Below are 7,200 nucleotides of genomic sequence, written 5' to 3'. Positions count from 1 at the left end.
GTATCCCGATTAAAAAGACTCATTAGAAGAGAGTTATGTGATATTAAATTCATCCTTCCATTAAATATTTAATCATGAAGATCAATAATGATATACAGTGATTGTAAATTTAGACAAATGCTATCGTAACAAGTCTCTACTCATAACTCCAATGAAATTCCTTCAAATGTTGTTCATACAACTATGGTCAACTAGTGTTTTCTCAATAATATTGTCCTTAATTAACCATACCCTAAAAAGTTTACCATTGATATAGAAACACCATCAACAACATAATTAACCCAAACTAATAATAGCATGTTACCCTTTAAAGATATAGAGTATAAATATATAAACTTACAAGGTGTGTTAATATGAATCCATACCACCATCTAGTATAGGGTAGTACCATCCAACCCAACATATCATCTTAGCAAAACGTACTATGACCACTAAGAAACTCAAGATTTACATTGTTATGCCACATCTAGCCATATAAAAGAAATATTGATGCATTATCCTCTACACCCAAAAAATTAATCATTGACATTATTATGAATAATTGTTATCATTGTAAAAGAATTGTCATATCATAACAAAATTTAATCCATGTCCAAGGAGATCTTACTAACGCAAGGCATTACTATAGGTCACATGTAGTAGTTAGAAACAAACCATTTGGTAATATGTGTTACTCTTTCTAAATCCAATTATCTCAGTGACAAATATTCTTCCTTACAAACATGAATGTGAGGTCCTTCCTTTTTACTTGAACATATAATTTAAGACACTTGCACACAACCAATAGGTCATTTATGGATCACAACGACTATTGTATGAAGTGGTTGAGTGCACCTCTTTCATGATGAGAGCATCCCCACTAACGACAATAGGTGTTTGGTATGGCCAACAACAACAACACCCAAAACATTTCTATATCCAATTTCAAATATTTTTTTACAAGCTAAGACAACCTCAAACTAAAGATGGTAAAATAGCTATGTACGTTGATAACACTTTTATTACTTTATTTTTGTTGGTGTAAATAATTATTCATCTTGGATATTATTACACCTTACTTAAGTTTACTTAGGTACATGCATTTCATAGTAGTTTGGGTATGAGACACTTGGGTGTTTGTGCCACATTGGGATAGTGTGTGTAGGAGAATTTCCACCTTTTATGGTGTTGATCTTGTTGTTACACTCCACATTCAGTGGGTGATCCACCTCATGTGGACTATTATATTGTTTCTCCTACCTACCCACACCTATTTCCTACCTACCCTTGTTTCTTATTGAGCCACATGTCATATTTGTGTGCTCACATATCCATATAGCCTTGCCTATATAAGCAGGCTTATATTCATTGTATGTAATGCTTAATGATCCAGTTGATCATATTTTTCATCTTGATAGAATACAGTTTATTTCTATCATCTATTTTGTTCTCTCTTATTTGTGCTTTCCATTGCCTCTTGATCTTGGCAAAATTTCACATGGTATCAGAGCTGGTCCATGTCTCACAATTTTGTCCCCAATTAGCCAACACATGAAGAGAGAATAATGCTAACAATAAAACTGGAAATGGTCAAGGCTTAGGTAAAGATTTGAATGAGAATCATGCCTACATACAACTTTAGATGTTATCTATTTGCCTTGAATCAATATAATATTTTAAGGAAATATAATTTACAGCTATAAATTTGAATCCTATCAATGTCATCTACATCCTAGTCTATGAGTCTTCAACCATCTAGTCAAGATTATAGCCTCCTTAGATATTACAACTTCATTTGATGGGGGAAACCCCAAATAAGCATCCATATTTAAACTAACAATTTCCACCATAATGGGGATTAGATTAAGGTTTATATTGGTCGAGAGATGAATAAATTCTTCCTCTCAACTATAAAAAGTGAAATGCTACTAGTCTACAAACCTTCCTCAGCCTTTGGTCTATTATCCTTCCTCCTTGGTCATGTTAATATCTTGTTTGTGATGCTCTCACATCTCATTCCCTTCCATCGGTACACAAAAGGTTTCATGGAATACAAGTTTCCTAAACGTAACATTCTTCTAGGGGAGGGATTGAACCCCCCTCTACATCTTCTTTCCTCCTCCTCTCTATGCACATCTACAACATCCTTTTAACAAAATCCCTCCATCTATTATACTTTGATGGATATCCACACTCTTTTGTAACATCAATTTATGAAATGATGGATGTGAGTACTATGTCCTAAGGCACCCGTACTTATTTTATTTTTTTCCTCACAATTATCCATTGCAAAAGTACCTATTGTGGAGGATGTGGCAATTTTTAAGGTACACATTAGCAACTAACATTTATAATAAAAGAATAAAAATTAAATGAAAACTAAATGTTATCTAACTTCCAATCTAACAAAAAATTATCATCTAATCAAAATGAAACAATAATGTTTCATTGTTCTTTCACTCATTTTCATAATGATTATTAAGAAAAATTCAAAGCAAATCAAAAACTTGTTTAAATTTGCCACTAGCAAGGAGTTTATTGAATATATTGGATATCTAAACCTCTATAGGACAATATATAATCCCAAACAATCCTTGTTGAACTATTTTTTTGATATAATGATGTCAATTTCAAAATACTTTTTCTTGCTATGAAATGTTAGATTCTTAGTCATTTATTAAAAAAATTGTTTCCCAAAATACAACACAGTGGAACCATTATGTATTTCCTACATATTCTTTAACAATCCCCTTAATTATACTGCTAAACATCTATACTTCTAGACAAGCTATGAAAGTGGTTCATTTTCTCTCTCTCGCTTCCCCCTCTATGATTGATGTACTAAATGCATGGTTCATGCATGGGTATAAAAGATGGACAAACAATACCTATCTCTTAAAAGGGTCATCAAAAATGAGACAAATTACAAATAGACTTGAATATTACAGTATTGAAAATATAACTAAAACTGTTCAATCTATTAAAAAATAGTTAAAAACAATAATCTAAAAATCAACACAGTACAAAATTAAAGAAACCAAAAAAAAAAAAATTGTATATTATTTTGAGAAAGGAATATAACTATTGTAAGAAGAAATCAAACAACTTCCAACTTTAAAAAATGGTCCGCCAACTAAAACCAAGCAACAATGATATATTATATTTCATTTCATATGGACCCCCTGAAGCCACTCAGTAGTGTTGACCCCAGGTAATTTTGCTGATACATCTATAAAAAAATATAGACTCTACAAAGAAGATTGTTGATAAAATCACTCTTTCCTTTCCCAAAAAAAAAAAAAAAATTTTAATTCTATTTTTGTTAAACAAAGATTGGACAACTGATATGTTCTTAGCAGTTGGGCAGGAAGCTAATGGACAACCATCTAAATTTGATCCCCACCACTTCAAAGATACATTCTCTAGGCCCAAACAAACATAGAGAAGCACAGCCATGAATGCCAAACCTGCATCCAGTCCTGCTGAAAGAAGATAGTTATGTCTCTGCCACCATTGTTTGTGATATCTGTATATCACAAAGTTGAAAATAAATCCCATAATCAACCAGCTAGTGAAATTCACTGCAGTAGCAGGAGGCATTTGTGATGCCGCTCCAAAAAACCACAGGAATATTTATATATTTTATCAAAGTTTTCTCAGGCCACAACTTTTGCAAAAGCCATGCCAAGATTGGGGCTATGCCTCCTATTAGGAAATCCCAGTTAACAGCACCATATGGGCCAAGGCTTCCAAAAATTCGCCTTGGACCGATCAATCCCCAAACCACAGATGTATCATATGTCACTCGGTCCGCTGGACAAACCCATGGACTGTTATCTGGTAACACGGCTGTGTTGCACAGATTGGGAACGTTGTCAATCATCCACCATGTTGTTCCCATGGATACCAGTGCAGCAACACTTGTCCCTACCATCTGCATAAATAAATATATATGAGTGCAATGCGAAGGAGAAAATCCTCAATAATTACAGCGAGAGTACTTAATTGAATCACAGAAGTTGCTTGGGATGCCAAGAGCTTTACTTGGGCCATGAACATGGAGCGTGGAGGAATCTTCATGTACTGACCAAGTTTGAAGTCTTGCAGAAAATTTAGGGCTTGACTGATGGTGATACAACTCAAAAACTTGAAGCAGATATTGGCCACCGGTCTGCCTGGGAAGATGTAGCCAAAAATGTATTCAGAAGTGACATGCAAGCCCAGGCTCTGCATTGACCAAAGGAAAAAGTAAGAAAAAGTACATTTATGCAAGAATTTGAGGCACGATCACTGATCTCTTTTTCAAAATGCGAGTCTTTGATACCTTATCAGTAGTAGCCTTTATAATGCCAATTGGTAGAGTGAAGAATATGGCAAGGCCACGTGAAAGGAGCACTCCCCACCACCGCAATTGAAGTTGATCCTTAAACCATTCACAGACTGTAATGGTGACTGTTAAAGTCAAGGCAAGAATTGTGAAAAACAACCACTCTGGTATTGCTCTGTATTTTCTCATGAGCCTAGAGTGCACATCCATTTTCCTGTCTTTGAAGGTATGCGTCCTGAGATTCCATATGTCTCTGCTATTACAAATTATGAAACGTTAAGACTGTGATTTTTAACCTAAAACAATGATGTCTGAATTATATTAGAGTGGAGGGAAGAGAGAAATTATTACTTTCCATAGAAGATGACTGCATGCATGACCGTGCCGGCCAATGCTGCGAAGGCTACGCCATAATAAAAAACAAAAAATGTACTAAGATGTAACTGGCCATACTTCTCATAGGCCTGTTCGTCCAAACGAAAGTTGGAATCCACTATGGCAGAAACATTGTAAATCTGTCCTGTAGATGTGAACAGGTCATTGGAAAATATGGGGAAGATTCTAGCATCATAAACACCAAACCAATATGTCAGTGGTGTAATCACATACATTATGAGCACAAAGCCAACGGCCACATTGGCTACGGCAAACCAGGGTGTGGCCAGTGGACTTCCCAGATATGAACAGATAGTTGACCAATCAAATCCAACAGCACCCAGACCTAGCCCATGAAGGCCTGAACCAACCTGCTGTGCAATAACAGATCGAGGAAACATCCAGCACAGCCATGAAAAAGATGTCAGCAAGGGGAAAAGATACCCAGGAAGCAGGTAATAAGCAAAGCTGCATGTTAAAGCTATTAGAAAGAACTGGATACGCGTTACGCCTCCTTTTTGTTTCTCTTCCTCCTCATGAAGTGTTCTGCAACAGAATCCGTGATTTAAAAAAAAACATCCAATAAATGGCATAAAAAGATTTCTTAACAGTTTTCAATGGCATAATAGTAAGAAAGCACAAGAGACTAAAACAAAGGAGGAATTAGAAGCCCTTTCTGATGATCTGCTAGAAAACAAATTGATTGCACTGCCCAATTTGGAAAGCAAGTGCTATAATCTATCTACTACAACAGGAGGGTGATGTTAAAGAAATCCTTTGGTACAGAAAGAGGCAACAAGAGCCAGCAACAGAAACTTCATTACAGAAAATGATCGCAAATGCAACCGAGCTTAAGCCTTGAGCTCCTAACATGGTAAAAAAGAGCATGCCTGAATAGAGAGACTTGGACCAGATTTGCAGGCCACCACATTGTAGATGGCTCTACCAAATACCTTCGAAATATGCCAGCCCATCCAAATCCCAATGTCTGCAAAAGAAGATAACCATTTATGGGATAATTTATACATCTTAAGTCACAGAAACTTGAGTAGTTTTTCATTGCTCAGTAAATCTTAGTTAAGCTACTAACAGCATGTGTGGTCCCATAGATCCTCCATTCCATTCTATTAGAGAATCTCGTTTTTATTTTAAAACAGCACATGTTGCAATATATAAATCCACAACTATTAACTCATTGAGCCAATGAGCATGGAATAAAATTGTAAATTACACTTTTACCTGTGACGCGAGAACTATCAATAGGGCTATATACAGATCCGACTTCCTTTTGTAGAAGATCTTTATGATGTTGATAATATGGATTGCACTAACACGGCTCGCTCCAGCACCAGCAAAGATGGTAATAAGGACATGCTCTTTCACATTGAAAGGTCCTGGATTCAAGCTAAACTTCCATTTGGTATCAGGGATCTTAAACTTAGTTTCAGGCAGTGTCGCGGCCATGAAACGTCCTAGTGGTAGTACAGCAATCTGTGCAGACAGTACTGTGGTGATAGTAAGAGGTTCTATTCTGTAGGCAAAAAACTGATTGAGGAAAGAAAGACCCATACATGAAAGCAATCCCAACACCCACATCCTAAAAGTGAGCACAGGGAGAGATGGATCATCAGTTGTGGGGACTGTAAAGCTACTTGCTCAATTGGGGAGACATCTTCCTCATTAACCATCTCCTCAGTGTAACAACCATTTGGGTCTTCTTTTTCATCATTATCTGATTCAGTTTCAGTATTCACCTCGCCGTTGCTCTCTGAATGTTTTCTATCATGTTCAAGAACTGCAATATAACAGAGTAACAATTCATCATGTTAGTAGGAAAAAAGGGCATAAAAATAACTCCAAACTCTACATGTCATTGCTTTCTGTGATCTCAAAAAAAACTTTTTTACGTGGTGCTAGAGAAGCTGAGCCGCAAGCGTCCTCCATAATTTCTGAACCAGAATGAACTTCCTTTAGGTGCGTGATTGATGATCCGTTTACAACAAACTAACGTGCCTACCTTTATTCCTTCCCTGTAATCTCAGCAGTAAAAAATCCCATTTATTATAGTGAAGATAAACGAGGCATATTCCCCCAGCTTACAGAACAGTTAAGATTCGTTCTAAGCATTTGGGAATGAATTTCCAAAACTTGTTATTTCTCCGTGGGAAGACCCTACCCTATAATAGTGCCCCTTCCTCTTTTCTCTTCGATCAAGAGTGTCACCGCCATGATGAACTATACTATACTGTACCATAAAGCTCCCCTTCCATGATGCAAGTAAACTTTCACAAGGAAGAAAAATATTGGTGCAAAGTAACAAAATTGACATGAAGGATGGCATGTCATGTCTTTTCATGATGTACAATAACTGGCTATGCAGTCATATATTTAGAAATTTATCAAAGGGACACATCTTCCAATGCACGTTTTTCTTCTTATATAAGTTTCTAAATATGGTTGGATAGTCATTTTAGTGTAGGGGTGCACATCTTTATTGAATGTTTAGTGTTCAAAGCAAT

At 36.1% G+C, this 7,200-nt stretch overlaps 1 pseudogene; it reads right to left on the bottom strand.

The window, feature by feature from the left end:
• Positions 1-3,820: 3,820 nt before the first annotated feature.
• On the bottom strand, positions 3,821-6,886 carry LOC131028472 (oligopeptide transporter 7-like; annotated as a pseudogene).
• Between the last annotated feature and the right edge of the window lie 314 nt (positions 6,887-7,200).

Source organism: Cryptomeria japonica, chromosome 5 (genome assembly GCF_030272615.1).
Source record: "Cryptomeria japonica chromosome 5, Sugi_1.0, whole genome shotgun sequence".
Classification (NCBI taxonomy): domain Eukaryota; kingdom Viridiplantae; phylum Streptophyta; class Pinopsida; order Cupressales; family Cupressaceae; genus Cryptomeria; species Cryptomeria japonica.
The sequence above is the reverse complement of the archived record's forward strand: the minus strand, read 5'-3'. Positions and strand labels throughout refer to the sequence as shown.